The sequence below is a fragment of the Xyrauchen texanus genome, chromosome 30 (assembly GCF_025860055.1).
Source record: "Xyrauchen texanus isolate HMW12.3.18 chromosome 30, RBS_HiC_50CHRs, whole genome shotgun sequence".
In the NCBI taxonomy this organism is placed as follows: domain Eukaryota; kingdom Metazoa; phylum Chordata; class Actinopteri; order Cypriniformes; family Catostomidae; genus Xyrauchen; species Xyrauchen texanus.
In genome coordinates, this window is record NC_068305.1 from 3,162,135 (window position 1) to 3,188,132 (window position 25,998).

At 36.8% G+C, this 25,998-nt stretch overlaps 1 protein-coding gene across 1 annotated transcript in view; it reads right to left on the bottom strand.

The window, feature by feature from the left end:
* LOC127624080 (BTB/POZ domain-containing protein 9-like) overlaps positions 1–25,998 on the bottom strand; it is a 65,126-nt gene that overhangs the window by 27,487 nt on the left and 11,641 nt on the right. The window lies entirely within an intron of this gene.

The following is a 25,998-nucleotide window of genomic DNA, read 5'->3' on the forward strand; positions in this document are numbered from 1 at the left end:
CTTATTGTGAGGGAACGCAAAACTTATTGCAAAAGGAACGCAAAACCTATTGCAAAAGGAACGCAAAACCTATTGCAAAGGAACGCAAAACTTATTGCAAAGGAACGCAAAACTTATCGTGAGGGAATGAAAACTATTGCAAAGGAACGCAAAACTTATTGCAAAGGAACGCAAAACTTATTGCGAGGGAATGAAAACTATTGCAAAGGAACGCAAAATTAATTGCAAAAGGAACACAAAACTTATTGCGAGGGATTGAAAACTATTGCAAAGGAACGCAAAACTTATTGCGAGGGAACGCAAAACTTATTGCAAAAGGAAAGCAAAACTTATTGCAAAAGGAAAGCAAAACTTATTGCAAAGGAACGCAAAACTTATTGCGAGGGAACGGAAAACTATTGCAAAGGAACGCAAAACTTATTGCAAAGGAACGCAAAACTTATTGCAAAGGAACGCAAAACTTATTGCGAGGGAATGAAAACTATTGCAAAGAAACGCAAAACTTATTGCGAGGGAATGAAAACTATTGCAAAGGAACGCAAAACTTATTGCAAAGGAACGCAAAACTTATTGCAAGGGAATGAAAACTATTGCAAAGAAACGCAAAACTTATTGCGAGGGAATGAAAACTATTGCAAAGGAACGCAAAACTTATTGCAAAGGACCGCAAAACTTATTGCAAAAGGAAAGCAAAACTTATTGCGAGGGAACGCAAAACTTACTGCGAGGGAACGCAAAACTTATTGCAAAGGAACGCAAAACTTATTGCAAAGGAACGCAAAACTTATTGCAAAAGAATGCAAAACCATTGCAAATGAACATACCTTATTGCAAAGGAACGCAAAACTTATTGCAAAAGAACGCAAAACTTATTGCAAAGGAACGCAAAACTATTGCAAATGAACATACCTTATTGCAAATGAACACAAAACTTATTGCAAAGGAACGCAAAACTTATTGCAAAGGAACGCAAAACTTATCGTGAGGGAACTCAAACTATTGCAAAGGAACGCAAAACTTATTGCAAAGGACGCAAAACTTATTGCAAAGGACGCAAAACTTATGGCAAAGGAACGCAAAACTTATTGCAAAGGAACGCAAAACTTATCGTGAGGGAACTCAAACTATTGCAAAGGAACGCAAAACTTATTACAAAGGAACGCAAAACTTATTGCGAGGGAATGAAAACTATTGCAAAGGAACGCAAAACTTATTGCGAGGGAATGAAAACTATTGCAAAGAAACGCAAAACTTATTGCAAGGCAATGAAAACTATTGCAAAGGAACGCAAAACTTATTGCGAGGGAATGAAAACTATTGCAAAGGAACGCAAAACTTATCATGAGGGAACTCAAACTATTGCAAAGGAACGCAAAACTTATTGCAAAGGAACGCAAAACTTATTGCAAAGGAATGCAAAACTATTGCAAATGAACATACCATATTGCAAAGGAACGCAAAACTTATTGCGAGGGAATGCAAAACTTATTGTGAGGGAACACAAAACTTATTGCGAGGGAACGCAAAACTTATTGTGAGGGAACGCAAAACTTATCGTGAGGGAACTCAAACTATGGCAAATGAACGCAAAATTTATTGCAAAGGAACGCAAAACGTATTGCGAGGGAATGAAAACTATAGCAAAGGAACGCAAAACTATTGCAAAAGGAACAAAACTTATTGCAAAGGAACGCAAAATTAATTGCAAAAGGAACAAAACTTATTGCAAAGGAACGCAAAACTTATTGCGAGGGAATGAAAACTATAGCAAAGGAACGCAAAACTATTGCAAATGAACATACCTTATTGCAAAGGAACGCAAAACTTATTGCGAGGCAACGCAAAACTTATTGCAAAAGGAACGCAAAACTTATTGCAAAAGGAACGCAAAACTTATCGTGAGGGAACTCAAACTATTGCAAACGAACACAAAAATTATTGCAAAGGAACGCAAAACTTATTGCAAAGGAACGCAAAACTTATTGCGAGGGAATGAAAACTATTGCAAAGGAACGCAAAACTTATCGTGAGGGAACTCAAACTATTGCAAACGAACACAAAACATATTGCAAAGGAACGCAAAACGTATTGCAAAGGAACGCAAAACGTATTGCAAAGGAACGCAAAACTTATCGTGAGGGAACTCAAACTATTGCAAATGAACGCAAAACTTATTGCGAGGGAACGCAAATCTTATTGCAAAGGAACGCAAAACTTATTGCAAAAGGAACGCAAAACCTATTGCAAAAGGAACGCAAAACCTATTGCAAAGGAACGCAAAACTTATTGCAAAGGAACGCAAAACTTATCGTGAGGGAATGAAAACTATTGCAAAGGAACGCAAAACTTATTGCAAAGGAACGCAAAACTTATTGCGAGGGAATGAAAACTATTGCAAAGGAACGCAAAATTAATTGCAAAAGGAACACAAAACTTATTGCGAGGGATTGAAAACTATTGCAAAGGAACGCAAAACTTATTGCGAGGGAACGCAAAACTTATTGCAAAGGAACGCAAAACCTATTGCAAAGGAACGCAAAACTTATTGCAAAGGAACGCAAAACTTATCGTGAGGGAATGAAAACTATTGCAAAGGAACGCAAAACTTATTGCAAAGGAACGCAAAACTTATTGCGAGGGAATGAAAACTATTGCAAAGGAACGCAAAATTAATTGCAAAAGGAACACAAAACTTATTGCGAGGGATTGAAAACTATAGCAAAGGAACGCAAAACTATTGCAAATGAACATACCTTATTGCAAAGGAACGCAAAACTTATTGCGAGGCAACGCAAAACTTATTGCAAAAGGAACGCAAAACTTATCGTGAGGGAACTCAAACTATTGCAAACGAACACAAAAATTATTGCAAAGGAACGCAAAACTTATTGCAAAGGAACGCAAAACTTATTGCAAAGGAACGCAAAACATATTGCAAAGGAACGCAAAACATATTGCAAAGGAACGCAAAACGTATTGCAAAGGAACACAAAACTTATCGTGAGGGAATGAAAACTATTGCAAAGGAACGCAAAACTATTGCAAAGAAACGCAAAACTTATTGCGAGGGAATGAAAACTATTGCAAAGAAACGCAAAACTTATTGCAAAGGAACGCAAAACTTATCGTGAGGGAACTTAAACTATTGCAAATGAACGCAAAACTATTGCAAATGAACATACCTTATTGCAAAGGAACGCAAAACTTATTGCGAGGCAACGCAAAACTTATTGCAAAAGGAACGCAAAACTTATCGTGAGGGAACTCAAACTATTGTATGAAAACTATTGCAAAGGAACGCAAAATTAATTGCAAAAAGAACGCAAAACTTATTGCAAAGGAACGCAAAACGTATTGTGAGGGGACTCAAACTATTGCAAATGACCGCAAAACTTATTGCGAGGGAATGAAAACTATTGCAAAGGAACGCAAAACTTATTGCAAAGGAACGCAAAACGTATTGTGAGGGGACTCAAACTATTGCAAATGACCGCAAAACTTATTGCGAGGGAATGAAAACTATTGCAAAAGAACGCAAAACTTATTGCAAAGGAACGCAAAATTAATTGCAAAAAGAACGCAAAACTTATTGCAAAGGAACGCAAAACTTATTGCAAAGGAACGCAAAACTTATTGCAAAGGAACGCAAAACGTATTGTGAGGGAACTCAAACTATTGCAAATGACCGCAAAACTTATTGTGAGGGAACTCAAACTATTGCAAATGAACGCGAAAACTATTGCAAATGGACATACCTTATTGCAAAGGAACGCAAAACTTATTGCGAGGCAACGCAAAACTTATTGCAAAAGGAACGCAAAACTTATTGCAAAAGGAACGCAAAACTTATTGCAAAAGGAACGCAAAACTTATCGTGAGGGAACTCAAACTATTGCAAATGAACGCAAAACGTATTGCAAAGGAACGCAAAACTTATTGCAAAGGAACGCAAAACTTATTGTGAGGGAATGAAAACTATTGCAAAGGAACGCAAAACTTATTGCAAAGGAACGCAAAACTTATTGCGAGGGAATGAAAACTATTGCAAAGGAATGCAAAACTTATTGCGAGGAATGAAAACTATTGCAAAGGAACGCAAAACTTATTGGCGAGGGATTGAAAACTATTGCAAAGGAACGCAAAACTTAATTGCAAAAAGAAAGCAAAACTTATTGCAAAGGAATGCAAAACTTATTGCAAAGGAACGCAAAACTTATTGCAAAGGAACGCAAAACGTATTGTGAGGGAACACAAACTATTGCAAATGACCGCAAAACTATTGCAAATGAACATACCTTATTGCAAAGGAACGCAAAACTTATTGCGAGGCAACGCAAAACTTATTGCAAAAGGAACGCAAAACTTATTGCAAAAGGAACGCAAAACTTATCGTGAGGGAACTCAAACTATTGCAAATGAACGCAAAACGTATTGCAAAGGAACGCAAAACATATTGCAAAGGAACGCAAAACTTATTGCGAGGGAACGCGAAAACTATTGCAAAGGAACGCAAAACTTATTGCAAAGGAACGCAAAACTTATTGCAAAGGAACGCAAAACTTATTGCAAAGGAACGCAAAACTTACTGCAAAGGAACGCAAAACTTACTGCAAAGGAACGCAAAACTTATCGTGAGGGAACTGAAACTATTGCAAATGAACGCAAAATTTATTGTGAGGGAATGAAAACTATTGCAAAGGAAAGCAAAATTAATTGCAAAAGGAACGCAAAACTTATTGCAAAGGAACGCAAAACTTATTGCAAAGGAACGCAAATCTATTTGCAAAGGAACGCAAAACTTATTGCAAAGGAACGCAAAACTTAGTGCAAAGGAACGCAAAACTTACTGCAAAGGAACGCAAAACTTATTGCAAAGGAACGCAAAACTTATCGTGAGGGAACTGAAACTATTGCAAATGAACGCAAAATTTATTGTGAGGGAATGAAAACTATTGCAAAGGAACGCAAAACTTATTGCAAAGGAACGCAAAACTTATTGCAAAAGAACGCAAAACTTATTGCAAAGGAACGCAAAACTTATTGCAAAGGAACGCAAAACTTATTGCAAAGGAACGCAAAACGTATTGTGAGGGAACTCAAACTATTGCAAATGACCGCAAAACTATTGCAAATGGACATACCTTATTGCAAAGGAACGCAAAACTTATTGCGAGGCAACGCAAAACTTATTGCAAAAGGAACGCAAAACTTATTGCAAAAGGAACGCAAAACTTATCGTGAGGGAACTCAAACTATTGCAAATGAACGCAAAACGTATTGCAAAGGAACGCAAAACTTATTGCAAAGGAACGCAAAACTTATCGTGAGGGAACTGAAACTATTGCAAATGAACGCAAAATTTATTGTGAGGGAATGAAAACTATTGCAAAGGAACGCAAAACTTATTGCAAAGGAACGCAAAACTTATTGTGAGGGAATGAAAACTATTGCAAAGGAACGCAAAACTTATTGCAAAGGAACGCAAAACTTATTGCGAGGGAATGAAAACTATTGAAAAGGAATGCAAAACTTATTGCGAGGGAATGAAAACTATTGCAAAGGAACGCAAAACTTATTGCGAGGGATTGAAAACTATTGCAAAGGAACGCAAAATTAATTGCAAAAAGAACGCAAAACTTATTGCAAAGGAATGCAAAACTTATTGCAAAGGAACGCAAAACGTATTGTGAGGGAACACAAACTATTGCAAATGACCGCAAAACTTATTGCGAGGGAATGAAAACTATTGCAAAGGAACGCAAAACTTATTGCAAAAAGAACGCAAAACTTATTGCAAAGGAATGCAAAACTTACTGCAAAGGAACGCAAAACTTATTGCAAAGGAACGCAAAACTTATCGTGAGGGAACTGAAACTATTGCAAATGAACGCAAAATTTATTGTGAGGGAATGAAAACTATTGCAAAGGAACGCAAAACTTATTGCAAAGGAACGCAAAACTTATTGCAAAGGAACGCAAAACTTATTGCAAAGGAACGCAAAACTTATTGCGAGGGAATGAAAACTATTGCAAAGGAACGCAAAACTTATCATGAGGGAACTCAAACTATTGCAAAGGAACGCAAAACTTATTGCAAAGGAACGCAAAACTTATTGCAAAGGAATGCAAAACTATTGCAAATGAACATACCATATTGCAAAGGAACGCAAAACTTATTGCGAGGGAACGCAAAACTTATTGCAAAAGGAACGCAAAACTTATTGCAAAGGAACGCAAAACTTATCGTGAGGGAACTCAAACTATGGCAAATGAACGCAAAATTTATTGCAAAGGAACGCAAAACGTATTGCGAGGGAATGAAAACTATAGCAAAGGAACGCAAAACTATTGCAAAAGGAACAAAACTTATTGCAAAGGAACGCAAAATTAATTGCAAAAGGAACAAAACTTATTGCAAAGGAACGCAAAACTTATTGTGAGGGATTGAAAACTATTGCAAAGGAACGCAAAACTTATTGCGAGGGAATGAAAACTATAGCAAAGGAATGCAAAACTATTGCAAATGAACATACCTTATTGCAAAAGGAACGCAAAACTTATCGTGAGGGAACTCAAACTATTGCAAACGAACACAAAACTTATTGCAAAGGAACGCAAAATTTATTGTGAGGGAATGAAAACTATTGCAAAGGAACGCAAAACTTATTGCAAAGGAACGCAAAACTTATTGCGAGGGAATGAAAACTATTGCAAAGGAACGCAAAACTTATTGCAAAGGAACGCAAAACTTATTGCGAGGGAATGCAAAACTTATTGCAAAGGAACGCAAAACTTATTGCGAGGGATTGAAAACTATTGCAAAGGAATGCAAAACTTATTGCAAAGGAACGCAAAACTTATTGCAAAGGAACGCAAAACTTATTGCAAAGGAACGCAAAACTTATTGCAAAGGAACGCAAAACTTATTGCGATGGTATGAAAACTATTGCAAAGGAACGCAAAATTAATTGCAAAAAGAACGCAAAACTTATTGCAAAGGAACGCAAAACGTATTGTGAGGGGACTCAAACTATTGCAAATGACCGCAAAACTTATTGCGAGGGAATGAAAACTATTGCAAAGGAACGCAAAACTTATTGCAAAGGAACGCAAAATTAATTGCAAAAAGAACGCAAAACTTATTGCAAAGGAACGCAAAACTTATTGCAAAGGAACGCAAAACTTATTGCAAAGGAACGCAAAACGTATTGTGAGGGAACTCAAACTATTGCAAATGACCGCAAAACTTATTGTGAGGGAACTCAAACTATTGCAAATGAACGCAAAACTATTGCAAATGGACATACCTTATTGCAAAGGAACGCAAAACTTATTGCGAGGCAACGCAAAACTTATTGCAAAAGGAACGCAAAACTTATTGCAAAAGGAACGCAAAACTTATTGCAAAAGGAACGCAAAACTTATCGTGAGGGAACTCAAACTATTGCAAATGAACGCAAAACGTATTGCAAAGGAACGCAAAACTTATTGCAAAGGAACGCAAAACTTATTGTGAGGGAATGAAAACTATTGCAAAGGAACGCAAAACTTATTGCAAAGGAACGCAAAACTTATTGCGAGGGAATGAAAACTATTGCAAAGGAATGCAAAACTTATTGCGAGGGAATGAAAACTATTGCAAAGGAACGCAAAACTTATTGCGAGGGATTGAAAACTATTGCAAAGGAACGCAAAATTAATTGCAAAAAGAAAGCAAAACTTATTGCAAAGGAATGCAAAACTTATTGCAAAGGAAAGCAAAACGTATTGTGAGGGAACACAAACTATTGCAAATGACCGCAAAACTATTGCAAATGAACATACCTTATTGCGAGGCAACGCAAAACTTATTGCAAAAGGAACGCAAAACTTATTGCAAAAGGAACGCAAAACTTATCGTGAGGGAACTCAAACTATTGCAAATGAACGCAAAACGTATTGCAAAGGAACGCAAAACATATTGCAAAGGAACGCAAAACTTATTGCGAGGGAACGCGAAAACTATTGCAAAGGAACGCAAAACGTATTGCAAAGGAACGCAAAACTTATTGCAAAGGAACGCAAAACTTATTGCAAAGGAACGCAAAACTTAATGCAAAGGAACGCAAAACTTACTGCAAAGGAACGCAAAACTTACTGCAAAGGAACGCAAAACTTATCGTGAGGGAACTGAAACTATTGCAAATGAACGCAAAATTTATTGTGAGGGAATGAAAACTATTGCAAAGGAACGCAAAACTTATTGCAAAGGAACGCAAAACTTATTGCAAAGGAACGCAAAACTTATTGCAAAGGAACGCAAAACTTATTGGCGAGGGAATGAAAACTATTGCAAAGGAACGCAAAACTTATCATGAGGGAACTCAAACTATTGCAAAGGAACGCAAAACTTATTGCAAAGGAACGCAAAACTTATTGCAAAGGAATGCAAAACTATTGCAAATGAACATACCATATTGCAAAGGAACGCAAAACTTATTGCGAGGGAACGCAAAACTTATTGCAAAAGGAACGCAAAACTTATTGCAAAGGAACGCAAAACTTATCGTGAGGGAACTCAAACTATGGCAAATGAACGCAAAATTTATTGCAAAGGAACGCAAAACGTATTGCGAGGGAATGAAAACTATAGCAAAGGAACGCAAAACTATTGCAAATGAACATACCTTATTGCAAAGGAACGCAAAACTTATTGCAAAGGAACGCAAAATTAATTGCAAAAGGAACACAAAACTTATTGCAAAGGAACGCAAATCTTATTGCAAAGGAACGCAAAACTTATTGCAAAGGAACGCAAAACTTATTGCAAAGGAACGCAAAACTTATCGTGAGGGAACTGAAACTATTGCAAATGAACGCAAAATTTATTGTGAGGGAATGAAAACTTATTGCAAAGGAACGCAAAACTTATTGCAAAGGAACGCAAAACTTATCGTGAGGGAACTCAAACTATGGCAAATGAACGCAAAATTTATTGCAAAGGAACGCAAAACGTATTGCGAGGGAATGAAAACTATAGCAAAGGAACGCAAAACTATTGCAAATGAACATACCTTATTGCAAAGGAACGCAAAACTTATTGCAAAGGAACGCAAAATTAATTGCAAAAGGAACACAAAACTTATTGCAAAGGAACGCAAAACTTATTGCGAGGGATTGAAAACTATTGCAAAGGAACGCAAAACTTATTGCGAAGGAATGAAAACTATTGCAAAGGAACGCAAAACTTATTGCAAAGGAACACAAAACTATTGCAAATGAACATACCTTATTGCAAAGGAACGCAAAACTTATTGCAAAGGAACGCAAAACTATTGCAAATGAACATAACTTATTGCAAATGAACACAAAACTTACTGCAAAGGAACGCAAAACTTATTGCAAAGGAAAGCAAAACTTATCGTGAGGGAACTCAAACTATTGCAAAGGAACGCAAAACTTATTACAAAGGAACGCAAAACTTATTGCGAGGGAATGAAAACTATTGCAAAGGAACGCAAAACTTATTGCAAAGGAACGCAAAACTTATTGCGAGGGAATGAAAACTATTGCAAAGGAACGCAAAACTTATTGCAAAGGAACGCAAAACTTATCATGAGGGAACTCAAACTATTGCAAATGAACGCAAAACTTATTGCAAAGGAACGCAAAACTTATCGTGAGGGAACTCAAACTATTGCAAATGAACGCAAAACTTATTGCAAAGGAACGCAAAACTTATTGCAAAGGAACGCAAATCTTATTGCAAAGGAACGCAAAACTTATTGCAAAGGAACGCAAAACTTATTGCAGAAGGAACGCAAAACTTATTGCAAAAGGAACGCAAAACTTATTGCAAAGGAACGCAAAACTTATCGTGGAGGGAACTCAAACTATGGCAAATGAACGCAAAATTTATTGCAAAGGAACGCAAAACGTATTGCGAGGGAATGAAAACTATAGCAAAGGAACGCAAAACTATTGCAAAAGGAACAAAACTTATTGCAAAGGAACGCAAAATTAATTGCAAAAGGAACAAAACTTATTGCAAAGGAACGCAAAACTTATTGTGAGGGATTGAAAACTATTGCAAAGGAACGCAAAACTTATTGCGAGGGAATGAAAACTATAGCAAAGGAACGCAAAACTATTGCAAATGAACATACCTTATTGCAAAAGGAACGCAAAACTTATCGTGAGGGAACTCAAACTATTGCAAACGAACACAAAACTTATTGCAAAGGAACGCAAAATTTATTGTGAGGGAATGAAAACTATTGCAAAGGAACGCAAAACTTATTGCAAAGGAACGCAAAACTTATTGCGAGGGAATGAAAACTATTGCAAAGGAACGCAAAACTTATTGCAAAGGAACGCAAAACTTATTGCGAGGGAATGAAAACTATTGCAAAGGAATGCAAAACTTATTGCAAAGGAACGCAAAACTTATTGCGAGGGATTGAAAACTATTGCAAAGGAATGCAAAACTTATTGCAAAGGAACGCAAAACTTATTGCAAAGGAACGCAAAACGTATTGTGAGGGGACTCAAACTATTGCAAATGACCGCAAAACTTATTGCGAGGGAATGAAAACTATTGCAAAGGAACGCAAAACTTATTGCAAAGGAACGCAAAATTAATTGCAAAAAGAACGCAAAACTTATTGCAAAGGAACGCAAAACTTATTGCAAAGGAACGCAAAATATATTGCAAAGGAACGCAAAACGTATTGTGAGGGAACTCAAACTATTGCAAATGACCGCAAAACTTATTGTGAGGGAACTCAAACTATTGCAAATGAACGCAAAACTATTGCAAATGGACATACCTTATTGCAAAGGAACGCAAAACTTATTGCGAGGCAACGCAAAACTTATTGCAAAAGGAACGCAAAACTTATTGCAAAAGGAACGCAAAACTTATTGCAAAAGGAACGCAAAACTTATCGTGGAGGGAACTCAAACTATTGCAAATGAACGCAAAACGTATTGCAAAGGAACGCAAAACTTATTGCAAAGGAACGCAAAACTTATTGTGAGGGAATGAAAACTATTGCAAAGGAACGCAAAACTTATTGCAAAGGAACGCAAAACTTATTGCGAGGGAATGAAAACTATTGCAAAGGAATGCAAAACTTATTGCGAGGGAATGAAAACTATTGCAAAGGAACGCAAAACTTATTGCGAGGGATTGAAAACTATTGCAAAGGAACGCAAAATTAATTGCAAAAAGAAAGCAAAACTTATTGCAAAGGAATGCAAAACTTATTGCAAAGGAACGCAAAACTTATTGCAAAGGAACGCAAAACGTATTGTGAGGGAACACAAACTATTGCAAATGACCGCAAAACTATTGCAAATGAACATACCTTATTGCAAAGGAACGCAAAACTTATTGCGAGGCAACGCAAAACTTATTGCAAAAGGAACGCAAAACTTATTGCAAAAGGAACGCAAAACTTATCGTGAGGGAACACGAAAACTATTGCAAAGGAACGCAAAACTTATTGCAAAGGAACGCAAAACTTACTGCAAAGGAACGCAAAACTTACTGCAAAGGAACGCAAAACTTACTGCAAAGGAACGCAAAACTTATCGTGAGGGAACTGAAACTATTGCAAAGGAAAGCAAAATTAATTGCAAAAGGAACGCAAAACTTATTGCAAAGGAACGCAAAACTTATTGCAAAGGAACGCAAAACTTATTGCAAAGGAACGCAAAACTTATTGCAAAGGAACGCAAAACTTAGTGCAAAGGAACGCAAAACTTATTGCGAGGGAATGAAAACTATTGCAAAGGAACGCAAAACTTATCATGAGGGAACTCAAACTATTGCAAAGGAACGCAAAACTTATTGCAAAGGAACGCAAAACTTATTGCAAAGGAATGCAAAACTATTGCAAATGAACATACCATATTGCAAAGCGAACGCAAAACTTATTGGCGAGGGAACGCAAAACTTATTGCAAAAGGAACGCAAAACTTATTGCAAAGGAACGCAAAACTTATCGTGAGGGAACTCAAACTATGGCAAATGAACGCAAAATTTATTGCAAAGGAACGCAAAACGTATTGCGAGGGAATGAAAACTATAGCAAAGGAACGCAAAACTATTGCAAATGAACATACCTTATTGCAAAGGAACGCAAAACTTATTGCAAGGGAACGCAAAACTTATTGCAAAAGGAATGCAAAACTTATTGCAAAGGAACGCAAAACTTATTGCAAAGGAACGCAAAACGTATTGCGAGGGAATGAAAACTATTGCAAAGGAACGCAAAATTAATTGCAAAAGGAACACAAAACTTATTGCAAAGGAACGCAAAACTTATTGCGAGGGATTGAAAACTATTGCAAAGGAACGCAAAACTTATTGCGAAGGAATGAAAACTATTGCAAAGGAACGCAAAACTTATTGCAAAGGAACACAAAACTATTGCAAATGAACATACCTTATTGCAAAGGAACGCAAAACTTATTGCAAAGGAACGCAAAACTTATTGCAAAGGAACGCAAAACTATTGCAAATGAACATAACTTATTGCAAATGAACACAAAACTTATTGCAAAGGAACGCAAAACTTATTGCAAAGGAAAGCAAAACTTATCGTGGAGGGAACTCAAACTATTGCAAAGGAACGCAAAACTTATTACAAAGGAACGCAAAACTTATTGCGAGGGAATGAAAACTATTGCAAAGGAACGCAAAACTTATTGCAAAGGAACGCAAAACTTATTGCGAGGGAATGAAAACTATTGCAAAGGAACGCAAAACTTATTGCAAAGGAACGCAAAACTTATCATGAGGGAACTCAAACTATTGCAAATGAACGCAAAACTTATTGCAAAGGAACGCAAAACTTATCGTGAGGGAACTCAAACTATTGCAAATGAACGCAAAACTTATTGCGAGGGAACGCAAATCTTATTGCAAAGGAACGCAAAACTTATTGCAAAGGAACGCAAAACTTTTGCAAATGAACATACCTTATTGCAAAGGAACGCAAAACTTATTGCGAGGGAACGCAAAACTTATTGCAAAAGGAACGCAAAACCTATTGCAAAAGGAACGCAAAACCTATTGCAAAGGAACGCAAAACTTATTGCAAAGGAACGCAAAACTTATCGTGAGGGAATGAAAACTATTGCAAAGGAACGCAAAACTTATTGCGAGGGAATGAAAACTATTGCAAAGGAACGCAAAATTAATTGCAAAAGGAACACAAAACTTATTGCGAGGGATTGAAAACTATTGCAAAGGAACGCAAAACTTATTGCAAAGGAACGCAAAACTTATTGCAAAGGAACGCAAAACTTATTGCAAAAGGAAAGCAAAACTTATTGCAAAGGAACGCAAAACTTATTGCGAGGGAACGGAAAACTATTGCAAAGGAACGCAAAACTTATTGCAAAGGAACGCAAAACTTATTGCAAAGGAACGCAAAACTTATTGCGAGGGAATGAAAACTATTGCAAAGAAACGCAAAACTTATTGCGAGGGAATGAAAACTATTGCAAAGGAACGCAAAACTTATTGCAAAGGAACGCAAAACTTATTGCAAGGGAATGAAAACTATTGCAAAGAAACGCAAAACCTATTGCGAGGGAATGAAAACTATTGCAAAGGAACGCAAAACTTATTGCAAAGGACCGCAAAACTTATTGCAAAAGGAAAGCAAAACTTATTGCAAAAGGAAAGCAAAACTTATTGCGAGGGAACGCAAAACTTACTGCGAGGGAACGCAAAACTTATTGCAAAGGAACGCAAAACTTATTGCAAAGGAACGCAAAACTTATTGCGAAGGAATGAAAACTATTGCAAAGAAACGCAAAACTTATTGCGAGGGAATGAAAACTATTGCAAAGGAACGCAAAACTTATTGCAAAGGAACGCAAAACTTATTGCGAGGGAATGAAAACTATTGCAAAGAAACGCAAAACTTATTGCGAGGGAATGAAAACTATTGCAAAGGAACGCAAAACTTATTGCAAAGGAACGCAAAACTTATTGCAAAAGAATGCAAAACCATTGCAAATGAACATACCTTATTGCAAAGGAACGCAAAACTTATTGCAAAAGAACGCAAAACTTATTGCAAAGGAACGCAAAACTATTGCAAATGAACATACCTTATTGCAAATGAACACAAAACTTATTGCAAAGGAACGCAAAACTTATTGCAAAGGAACGCAAAACTTATCGTGAGGGAACTCAAACTATTGCAAAGGAACGCAAAACTTATTGCAAAGGACGCAAAACTTATTGCAAAGGACGCAAAACTTATTGCAAAGGACGCAAAACTTATGGCAAAGGAACGCAAAACTTATTGCAAAGGAACGCAAAACTTATCGTGAGGGAACTCAAACTATTGCAAAGGAACGCAAAACTTATTACAAAGGAACGCAAAACTTATTGCGAGGGAATGAAAACTATTGCAAAGGAACGCAAAACTTATTGCGAGGGAATGAAAACTATTGCAAAGAAACGCAAAACTTATTGCAAGGCAATGAAAACTATTGCAAAGGAACGCAAAACTTATTGCGAGGGAATGAAAACTATTGCAAAGGAACGCAAAACTTATTACAAAGGAACGCAAAACTTATTGCGAGGGAATGAAAACTATTGCAAAGGAACGCAAAACTTATTGCGAGGGAATGAAAACTATTGCAAAGAAACGCAAAACTTATTGCAAGGCAATGAAAACTATTGCAAAGGAACGCAAAACTTATTGCGAGGGAATGAAAACTATTGCAAAGGAACGCAAAACTTATCATGAGGGAACTCAAACTATTGCAAAGGAACGCAAAACTTATTGCAAAGGAACGCAAAACTTATTGCAAAGGAATGCAAAACCATTGCAAATGAACATACCTTATTGCAAAGGAACGCAAAACTTATTGCAAAAGAACGCAAAACTTATTGCAAAGGAACGCAAAACTATTGCAAATGAACATACCTTATTGCAAATGAACACAAAACTTATTGCAAAGGAACGCAAAACTTATTGCAAAGGAACGCAAAACTTATCGTGAGGGAACTCAAACTATTGCAAAGGAACGCAAAACTTATTGCAAAGGACGCAAAACTTATTGCAAAGGACGCAAAACTTATGGCAAAGGAATGCAAAACTTATTGCAAAGGAACGCAAAACTTATCGTGAGGGAACTCAAACTATTGCAAAGGAACGCAAAACTTATTGCGAGGGAATGAAAACTATTGCAAAGGAACGCAAAACTTATTGCGAGGGAATGAAAACTATTGCAAAGAAACGCAAAACTTATTGCAAGGCAATGAAAACTATTGCAAAGGAACGCAAAACTTATTGCGAGGGAACTCAAACTATTGCAAAGGAACGCAAAACTTATCATGAGGGAACTCAAACTATTGCAAAGGAACGCAAAACTTATTGCAAAGGAACGCAAAACTTATTGCAAAGGAATGCAAAACTATTGCAAATGAACATACCATATTGCAAAGGAACGCAAAACTTATTGCGAGGGAACGCAAAACTTATTGTGAGGGAACACAAAACTTATTGCGAGGGAACGCAAAACTTATTGTGAGGGAACGCAAAACTTATCGTGAGGGAACTCAAACTATGGCAAATGAACGCAAAATTTATTGCAAAGGAACGCAAAACGTATTGTGAGGGAATGAAAACTATAGCAAAGGAACGCAAAACTATTGCAAAAGGAACAAAACTTATTGCAAAGGAACGCAAAATTAATTGCAAAAGGAACAAAACTTATGGCAAAGGAACGCAAAACTTATTGCGAGGGAATGAAAACTATAGCAAAGGAACGCAAAACTATTGCAAATGAACATACCTTATTGCAAAGGAACGCAAAACTTATTGCGAGGCAACGCAAAACTTATTGCAAAAGGAACGCAAAACTTATTGCAAAAGGAACGCAAAACTTATCGTGAGGGAACTCAAACTATTGCAAACGAACGCAAAACTTATTGCAAAGGAACGCAAAACTTATTGCAAAGGAACGCAAAACTTATTGCAAAGGAACGCAAAACTTATTGCGAGGGAATGAAAACTATTGCAAAGGAACGCAAAACTTATTGCAAAGGAACGCAAAACATATTGCAAAGGAACGCAAAACGTATTGCAAAGGAACGCAAAACTTATCGTGAGGGAACTCAAACTATTGCAAATGAACGCAAAACTTATTGCGAGGGAACGCAAATCTTATTGCAAAGGAACGCAAAACTTATTGCAAAGGAACGCAAAACTTATTGCGAGGGAACGCAAAACTTATTGCAAAAGGAACGCAAAACCTATTGCAAAGGAACGCAAAACTTATTGCAAAGGAACGCAAAACTTATCGTGAGGGAATGAAAACTACTGCAAAGGAATGCAAAACTTATTGCAAAGGAACGCAAAACTTATTGCGAGGGAATGAAAACTATTGCAAAGGAACGCAAAATTAATTGCAAAAGGAACACAAAACTTATTGCGAGGGATTGAAAACTATAGCAAAGGAACGCAAAACTATTGCAAATGAACATACCTTATTGCAAAGGAACGCAAAACTTATTGCGAGGCAACGCAAAACTTATTGCAAAAGGAACGCAAAACTTATCGTGAGGGAACTCAAACTATTGCAAACGAACACAAAAATTATTGCAAAGGAACGCAAAACTTATTGCAAAGGAACGCAAAACTTATTGCAAAGGAACGCAAAACTTATTGCGAGGGAATGAAAACTATTGCAAAGGAACGCAAAACTTATTGCAAAGGAACGCAAAACATATTGCAAAGGAACGCAAAACATATTGCAAAGGAACGCAAAACGTATTGCAAAGGAACACAAAACTTATCGTGAGGGAATGAAAACTATTGCAAAGGAACGCAAAACTATTGCAAAGAAACGCAAAACTTATTGCGAGGGAATGAAAACTATTGCAAAGAAACGCAAAACTTATTGCAAAGGAACGCAAAACTTATCGTGAGGGAACTTAAACTATTGCAAATGAACGCAAAACTATTGCAAATGAACATACCTTATTGCAAAGGAACGCAAAACTTATTGCGAGGCAACGCAAAACTTATTGCAAAAGGAACGCAAAACTTATTGCAAAAGGAACGCAAAACTTATTGCGAGGGAACGCGAAAACTATTGCAAAGGAACGCAAAACGTATTGCAAAGGAACGCAAAACTTATTGCGAGGGAACGCGAAAACTATTGCAAAGGAACGCAAAACGTATTGCAAAGGAACGCAAAACTTATTGCAAAGGAACGCAAAACTTATTGCAAAGGAACGCAAAACTTATTGCAAAGGAACGCAAAACTTATCGTGAGGGAACTGAAACTATTGCAAATGAACGCAAAACTTATTGCGAGGGATTGAAAACTATTGCAAAGGAATGCAAAACTTATTGCAAAGGAACGCAAAACTTATTGCAAAGGAACGCAAAACTTATTGCAAAGGAACGCAAAACTTATTGCAAAGGAACGCAAAACTTATTGCGATGGTATGAAAACTATTGCAAAGGAACGCAAAATTAATTGCAAAAAGAACGCAAAACTTATTGCAAAGGAACGCAAAACGTATTGTGAGGGGACTCAAACTATTGCAAATGACCGCAAAACTTATTGCGAGGGAATGAAAACTATTGCAAAGGAACGCAAAACTTATTGCAAAGGAACGCAAAACTTATTGCAAAGGAACGCAAAACGTATTGTGAGGGAACTCAAACTATTGCAAATGACCGCAAAACTTATTGCGAGGGAACTCAAACTATTGCAAATGAACGCAAAACTATTGCAAATGGACATACCTTATTGCAAAGGAACGCAAAACTTATTGCAAAAGGAACGCAAAACTTATTGCAAAAGGAACGCAAAACTTATTGCAAAAGGAACGCAAAACTTATCGTGAGGGAACTCAAACTATTGCAAATGAACGCAAAACGTATTGCAAAGGAACGCAAAACTTATTGCAAAGGAACGCAAAACTTATTGCGAGGGAACGCAAAACTTATTGCAAAGGAACGCAAAACTTATTGCAAAGGAACGCAAAACTTATCGTGAGGGAACTGAAACTATTGCAAATGAACGCAAAATTTATTGTGAGGGAATGAAAACTATTGCAAAGGAACGCAAAACTTATTGCAAAGGAACGCAAAACTTATTGTGAGGGAATGAAAACTATTGCAAAGGAACGCAAAACTTATTGCAAAGGAACGCAAAACTTATTGCAAAGGAACGCAAAACTTATTGCGAGGGAATGAAAACTATTGCAAAGGCATGCAAAACTTATTGCGAGGGAATGAAATCTATTGCAAAGGAACGCAAAACTTATTGCGAGGGATTGAAAACTATTGCAAAGGAACGCAAAATTAATTGCAAAAAGAAAGCAAAACTTATTGCAAAGGAATGCAAAACTTATTGCAAAGGAACGCAAAACGTATTGCAAAGGAACGCAAAACGTATTGTGAGGGAACACAAACTATTGCAAATGACCGCAAAACTTATTGCGAGGGAATGAAAACTATTGCAAAGGAACGCAAAACTTATTGCAAAAAGAACGCAAAACTTATTGCAAAGGAATGCAAAACTTACTGCAAAGGAACGCAAAACTTATTGCAAAGGAACGCAAAACTTATCGTGAGGGAACTGAAACTATTGCAAATGAACGCAAAATTTATTGTGAGGGAATGAAAACTATTGCAAAGGAACGCAAAACTTATTGCAAAGGAACGCAAAACTTATTGCAAAGGAACGCAAAACTTATTGCAAAGGAACGCAAAACTTATTGCGAGGGAATGAAAACTATTGCAAAGGAACGCAAAACTTATCATGAGGGAACTCAAACTATTGCAAAGGAACGCAAAACTTATTGCAAAGGAACGCAAAACTTATTGCAAAGGAATGCAAAACTATTGCAAATGAACATACCATATTGCAAAGGAACGCAAAAATTATTGCGAGGGAACGCAAAACTTATTGCAAAAGGAACGCAAAACTTATTGCAAAGGAACGCAAAACTTATCGTGAGGGAACTCAAACTATGGCAAATGAACGCAAAATTTATTGCAAATGAACGCAAAACTTATTGCGAGGGAATGAAAACTATTGCAAAGGAACGCAAAACTTATTGCGAGGGAACGCAAAACTTATTGCGAGGGAACGCAAAACTTATTGCAAAAGGAACGCAAAACTTATTGTGAGGGAATGAAAACTACTGCAAAGGAACGCAAAACTTATTGCGAGGGAATGAAAACTATTGCAAAGGAATGCAAAACTTATTGCGAGGGAACGCAAAACTTATTGCAAAAGGAACGCAAAACTTATTGCGAGGGAATGAAAACTATTGCAAAGGAATGCAAAACTTATTGCAAAGGAACGCAAAACTTATTGCAAAGGAACGCAAAACTTATTGCAAAGGAACGCAAAACTTATTGCAAAGGAACGCAAAACTTATCGCGAGGGAACTCAAACTATTGCAAACGAATGCAAAACTTATTGCAAAGGAACGCAAAACTTATTGCGAGGGAATGAAAACTATTGCAAAGGAATGCAAAACTTATTGCGATGGTATGAAAACTATTGCAAAGGAACGCAAAATTTATTGCAAAGGAACGCAAAACTTATTGCGAGGGAATGAAAACTATTGCAAAGAAACGCAAAACTTATTGCGAGGGAATGAAAACTATTGCAAAGGAATGCAAAACTTATTGCAAAGGAATGCAAAACTTATTGCAAGGGAATGAAAACTATTGCAAAGGAACGCAAAACTTATCGTGAGGGAACTCAAACTATTGCAAACGAATGCAAAACTTATTGCAAAGGAACGCAAAACTTATTGCAAGGGAATGAAAACTTTTGCAAAGGAATGCAAAACTTATTGCGATGGTATGAAAACTATTGCAAAGGAACGCAAAATTAATTGCAAAAGGAATGCAAGACTTATTGCAAAGGAACGCAAAACTTATTGCAAAGGAACGCAAAACTTATTGCAAAGGAACGCAAAACGTATTGTGAGGGAACACAAACTATTGCAAATGACCGCAAAACTTATTGCGAGGGAACTCAAACTATTGCAAATGAACGCAAAACTATTGCAAATGGACATACCTTATTGCAAAGGAACGCAAAACTTATTGCGAGGCAACGCAAAACTTATTGCAAAAGGAACGCAAAACTTATTGCAAAAGGAACGCAAAACTTATCGTGAGGGAACTCAAACTATTGCAAATGAACGCAAAACGTATTGCAAAGGAACGCAAAACTTATTGCAAAGGAACGCAAAACTTATTGCAAAGGAACGCAAAACTTATTGTGAGGGAATGAAAACTATTGCAAAGGAACGCAAAACTTATTGCAAAGGAACGCAAAACTTATTGCGAGGGAATGAAAACTATTGCAAAGGAATGCAAAACTTATTGCGAGGGAATGAAAACTATTGCAAAGGAACGCAAAACTTATTGCGAGGGATTGAAAACTATTGCAAAGGAACGCACAATTAATTGCAAAAAGAAAGCAAAACTTATTGCAAAGGAATGCAAAACTTATTGCAAAGGAACGCAAAACTTATTGCAAAGGAACGCAAAACGTATTGTGAGGGAACACAAACTATTGCAAATGACCGCAAAACTTATTGCGAGGGAATGAAAACTATTGCAAAGGAACGCAAAACTTATTGCAAAAGGAACGCAAAACTTATTGTGAGGGAATGAAAACTATTGCAAAGGAACGCAAAACTTATTGCGAGGGAATGAAAACTATTGCAAAGGAACGCAAAACTTATTGCGAGGGAACGCAAAACTTATTGCAAAAGGAACGCAAAACTTATTGCGAGGGAATGAAAACTATTGCAAAGGAATGCAAAACTTATTGCAAAGGAACGCAAAACTTATTGCAAAGGAACGCAAAACTTATTGCAAAGGAACGCAAAACTTATTGCAAAGGAACGCAAAACTTATTGCAAAGGAACGCAAAACTTATTGCAAAGGAACGCAAAACTTATTGCAAAGGAACGCAAAACTTATCGCGAGGGAACGCAAAACTTATTGCGATGGTATGAAAACTATTGCAAAGGAACGCAAAATTTATTGCAAAGGAACGCAAAACTTATTGCAAAGGAATGAAAACTATTGCAAAGAAACGCAAAACTTATTGCGAGGGAATGAAAACTATTGCAAAGGAATGCAAAACTTATTGCAAAGGAATGCAAAACTTATTGCAAGGGAATGAAAACTATTGCAAAGGAACGCAAAACTTATCGTGAGGGAACTCAAACTATTGCAAACGAATGCAAAACTTATTGCAAAGGAACGCAAAACTTATTGCAAGGAATGAAAACTTTGCAAAGGAATGCAAAACTTATTACGATGGTATGAAAACTATTGCAAAGGAACGCAAAATTAATTGCAAAAGGAATGCAAGACTTATTGCAAAGGAACGCAAAACTTATTGCAAAGGAACGCAAAACTTATTGCAAAGGAACGCAAAACGTATTGTGAGGGAACACAAACTATTGCAAATGACCGCAAAACTTATTGCGAGGGAACTCAAACTATTGCAAATGAACGCAAAACTATTGCAAATGGACATACCTTATTGCAAAGGAACGCAAAACTTATTGCGAGGCAACGCAAAACTTATTGCAAAAGGAACGCAAAACTTATTGCAAAAGGAACGCAAAACTTATTGCAAAAGGAACGCAAAACTTATCGTGAGGGAACTCAAACTATTGCAAATGAACGCAAAACGTATTGCAAAGGAACGCAAAACTTATTGCAAAGGAACGCAAAACTTATTGCAAAGGAACGCAAAACTTATCGTGAGGGAACTGAAACTATTGCAAATGAACGCAAAATTTATTGTGAGGGAATGAAAACTATTGCAAAGGAACGCAAAACTTATTGCAAAGGAACGCAAAACTTATTGCGAGGGAACGCAAAACTTATTGCAAAGGAACGCAAAACTTATTGCAAAGGAACGCAAAACTTATCGTGAGGGAACTGAAACTATTGCAAATGAACGCAAAATTTATTGTGAGGGAATGAAAACTATTGCAAAGGAACGCAAAACTTATTGCAAAGGAACTCAAAACTTATTGTGAGGGAATGAAAACTATTGCAAAGGAACGCAAAACTTATTGCAAAGGAACGCAAAACTTATTGCGAGGGAATGAAAACTATTGCAAAGGAATGCAAAACTTATTGCGAGGGAATGAAAACTATTGCAAAGGAACGCAAAATTAATTGCAAAAAGAACGCAAAACTTATTGCAAAGGAATGCAAAACTTATTGCAAAGGAACGCAAAACTTATTGCAAAGGAACGCAAAACTTATTGCAAAGGAACGCAAAACGTATTGTGAGGGAACACAAACTATTGCAAATGACCGCAAAACTTATTGCGAGGGAACTCAAACTATTGCAAATGAACGCAAAACTATTGCAAATGGACATACCTTATTGCAAAGGAACGCAAAACTTATTAGCAGGCAACGCAAAACTTATTGCAAAAGGAACGCGAAAACTTATTGCAAAAGGAACGCAAAACTTATTGCAAAAGGAACGCAAAACTTATCGTGAGGGAACTCAAACTATTGCAAATGAACGCAAAACTTATTGCAAAGGAACGCAAAACTTATTGCAAAGGAACGCAAAACTTATTGCAAAGGAACGCAAAACTTATCGTGAGGGAACTGAAACTATTGCAAATGAACGCAAAATTTATTGTGAGGGAATGAAAACTATTGCAAAGGAACGCAAAACTTATTGCAAAGGAACGCAAAACTTATTGCGAGGGAACGCAAAACTTATTGCAAAGGAACGCAAAACTTATTGCGAGGGAACGCAAAACTTATTGCAAAGGAACGCAAAACTTATTGCAAAGGAACGCAAAACTTATCGTGAGGGAACTGAAACTATTGCAAATGAACGCAAAATTTATTGTGAGGGAATGAAAACTATTGCAAAGGAACGCAAAACTTATTGCAAAGGAACGCAAAACTTATTGTGTGGGAATGAAAACTATTGCAAAGGAACGCAAAACTTATTGCAAAGGAACGCAAAACTTATTGCGAGGGAATGAAAACTATTGCAAAGGAATGCAAAACTTATTGCGAGGGAATGAAAACTATTGCAAAGGAACGCAAAACTTATTGCGAGGGATTGAAAACTATTGCAAAGGAACGCAAAATTAATTGCAAAAAGAACGCAAAACTTATTGCAAAGGAATGCAAAACTTATTGCAAAGGAACGCAAAACTTATTGCAAAGGAACGCAAAACTTATTGCAAAGGAACGCAAAACGTATTGTGAGGGAACACAAACTATTGCAAATGACCGCAAAACTTATTGCGAGGGAATGAAAACTATTGCAAAGGAACGCAAAACTTATTGCAAAGGAACGCAAAACTTATTGCGAGGGAACGCAAAACTTATTGCGAGGGAACGCAAAACTTATTGCGAGGGAACGCAAAACTTATTGCAAAAGGAACGCAAAACTTATTGTGAGGGAATGAAAACTATTGCAAAGGAACGCAAAACTTATTGCGAGGGAATGAAAACTATTGCAAAGGAACGCAAAACTTATTGCGAGGGAACGCAAAACTTATTGCAAAAGGAACGCAAAACTTATTGAGCAGGGAATGAAAACTATTGCAAAGGAATGCAAAACTTATTGCAAAGGAACGCAAAACTTATTGCAAAGGAACGCAAAACTTATTGCAAAGGAACGCAAAACTTATCGCGAGGGAACTCAAACTATTGCAAACGAATGCAAAACTTATTGCAAAGGAACGCAAAACTTATTAGCAGGGAATGAAAACTATTGCAAAGGAATGCAAAACTTATTGCAAAGGAACGCAAAACTTATTGCGATGGTATGAAAACTATTGCAAAGGAACGCAAAATTTATTGCAAAGGAACGCAAAACTTATTGCGAGGGAATGAAAACTATTGCAAAGAAACGCAAAACTTATTGCGAGGGAATGAAAACTATTGCAAAGGAATGCAAAACTTATTGCAAAGGAATGCAAAACTTATTGCAAGGGAATGAAAACTATTGCAAAGGAACGCAAAACTTATCGTGAGGGAACTCAAACTATTGCAAACGAATGCAAAACTTATTGCAAAGGAACGCAAAACTTATTGCAAGGGAATGAAAACTTTTGCAAAGGAATGCAAAACTTATTGCAAAGGAACGCAAAACTTATTGCAAAGGAACGCAAAACGTATTGTGAGGGAACACAAACTATTGCAAATGACCGCAAAACTTATTGCGAGGGAACTCAAACTATTGCAAATGAACGCAAAACTATTGCAAATGGACATACCTTATTGCAAAGGAACGCAAAACTTATTAGCGAGGCAATGAAAACTTATTGCAAAAGGAACGCAAAACTTATTGCAAAAGGAACGCAAAACTTATTGCAAAAGGAACGCAAAACTTATCGTGAGGGAACTCAAACTATTGCAAATGAACGCAAAACTTATTGCAAAGGAACGCAAAACTTATTGCAAAGGAACGCAAAACTTATTGCGAAGGAACGCAAAACTTATTGCGAGGGAACGCAAAACTTATTGCAAAGGAACGCAAAACTTATTGCAAAGGAACGCAAAACTTATCGTGAGGGAACTGAAACTATTGCAAATGAACGCAAAATTTATTGTGAGGGAATGAAAACTATTGCAAAGGAACGCAAAACTTATTGCAAAGGAACGCAAAACTTATTGTGAGGGAATGAAAACTATTGCAAAGGAACGCAAAACTTATTGCAAAGGAACGCAAAACTTATTGCGAGGGAATGAAAACTATTGCAAAGGAATGCAAAACTTATTGCGAGGGAATGAAAACTATTGCAAAGGAACGCAAAACTTATTGCGAGGGATTGAAAACTATTGCAAAGGAACGCAAAATTAATTGCAAAAAGAACGCAAAACTTATTGCAAAGGAATGCAAAACTTATTGCAAAGGAACGCAAAACTTATTGCAAAGGAACGCAAAACGTATTGTGAGGGAACACAAACTATTGCAAATGACCACAAAACTTATTGCGAGGGAATGAAAACTATTGCAAAGGAACGCAAAACTTATTGCAAAGGAACGCAAAACTTATTGCGAGGGAACGCAAAACTTATTGCGAGGGAACGCAAAACTTATTGCGAGGGAACGCAAAACTTATTGCAAAAGGAACGCAAAACTTATTGTGAGGGAATGAAAACTATTGCAAAGGAACGCAAAACTTATTGCGAGGGAATGAAAACTATTGCAAAGGAACGCAAAACTTATTGCGAGGGAACGCAAAACTTATTGCAAAAGGAACGCAAAACTTATTGCGAGGGAATGAAAACTATTGCAAAGGAATGCAAAACTTATTGCAAAGGAACGCAAAACTTATTGCAAAGGAACGCAAAACTTATTGCAAAGGAACGCAAAACTTATTGCAAAGGAACGCAAAACTTATCGCGAGGGAACTCAAACTATTGCAAACGAATGCAAAACTTATTGCAAAGGAACGCAAAACTTATTGCGAGGGAATGAAAACTATTGCAAAGGAATGCAAAACTTATTGCAAAGGAACGCAAAACTTATTGCGATGGTATGAAAACTATTGCAAAGGAACGCAAAATTTATTGCAAAGGAACGCAAAACTTATTGCGAGGGAATGAAAACTATTGCAAAGAAACGCAAAACTTATTGCGAGGGAATGAAAACTATTGCAAAGGAATGCAAAACTTATTGCAAAGGAATGCAAAACTTATTGCAAGGGAATGAAAACTATTGCAAAGGAACGCAAAACTTATCGTGAGGGAACTCAAACTATTGCAAATGAACGCAAAATTTATTGTGAGGGAATGAAAACTATTGCAAAGGAACGCAAAACTTATTGCAAAGGAACGCAAAACTTATTGTGAGGGAATGAAAACTATTGCAAAGGAATGCAAAACTTATTGCAAAGGAACGCAAAACTTATCGTGAGGGAACTCAAACTATTGCAAACGAATGCAAAACTTATTGCAAAGGAACGCAAAACTTATTGCAAGGGAA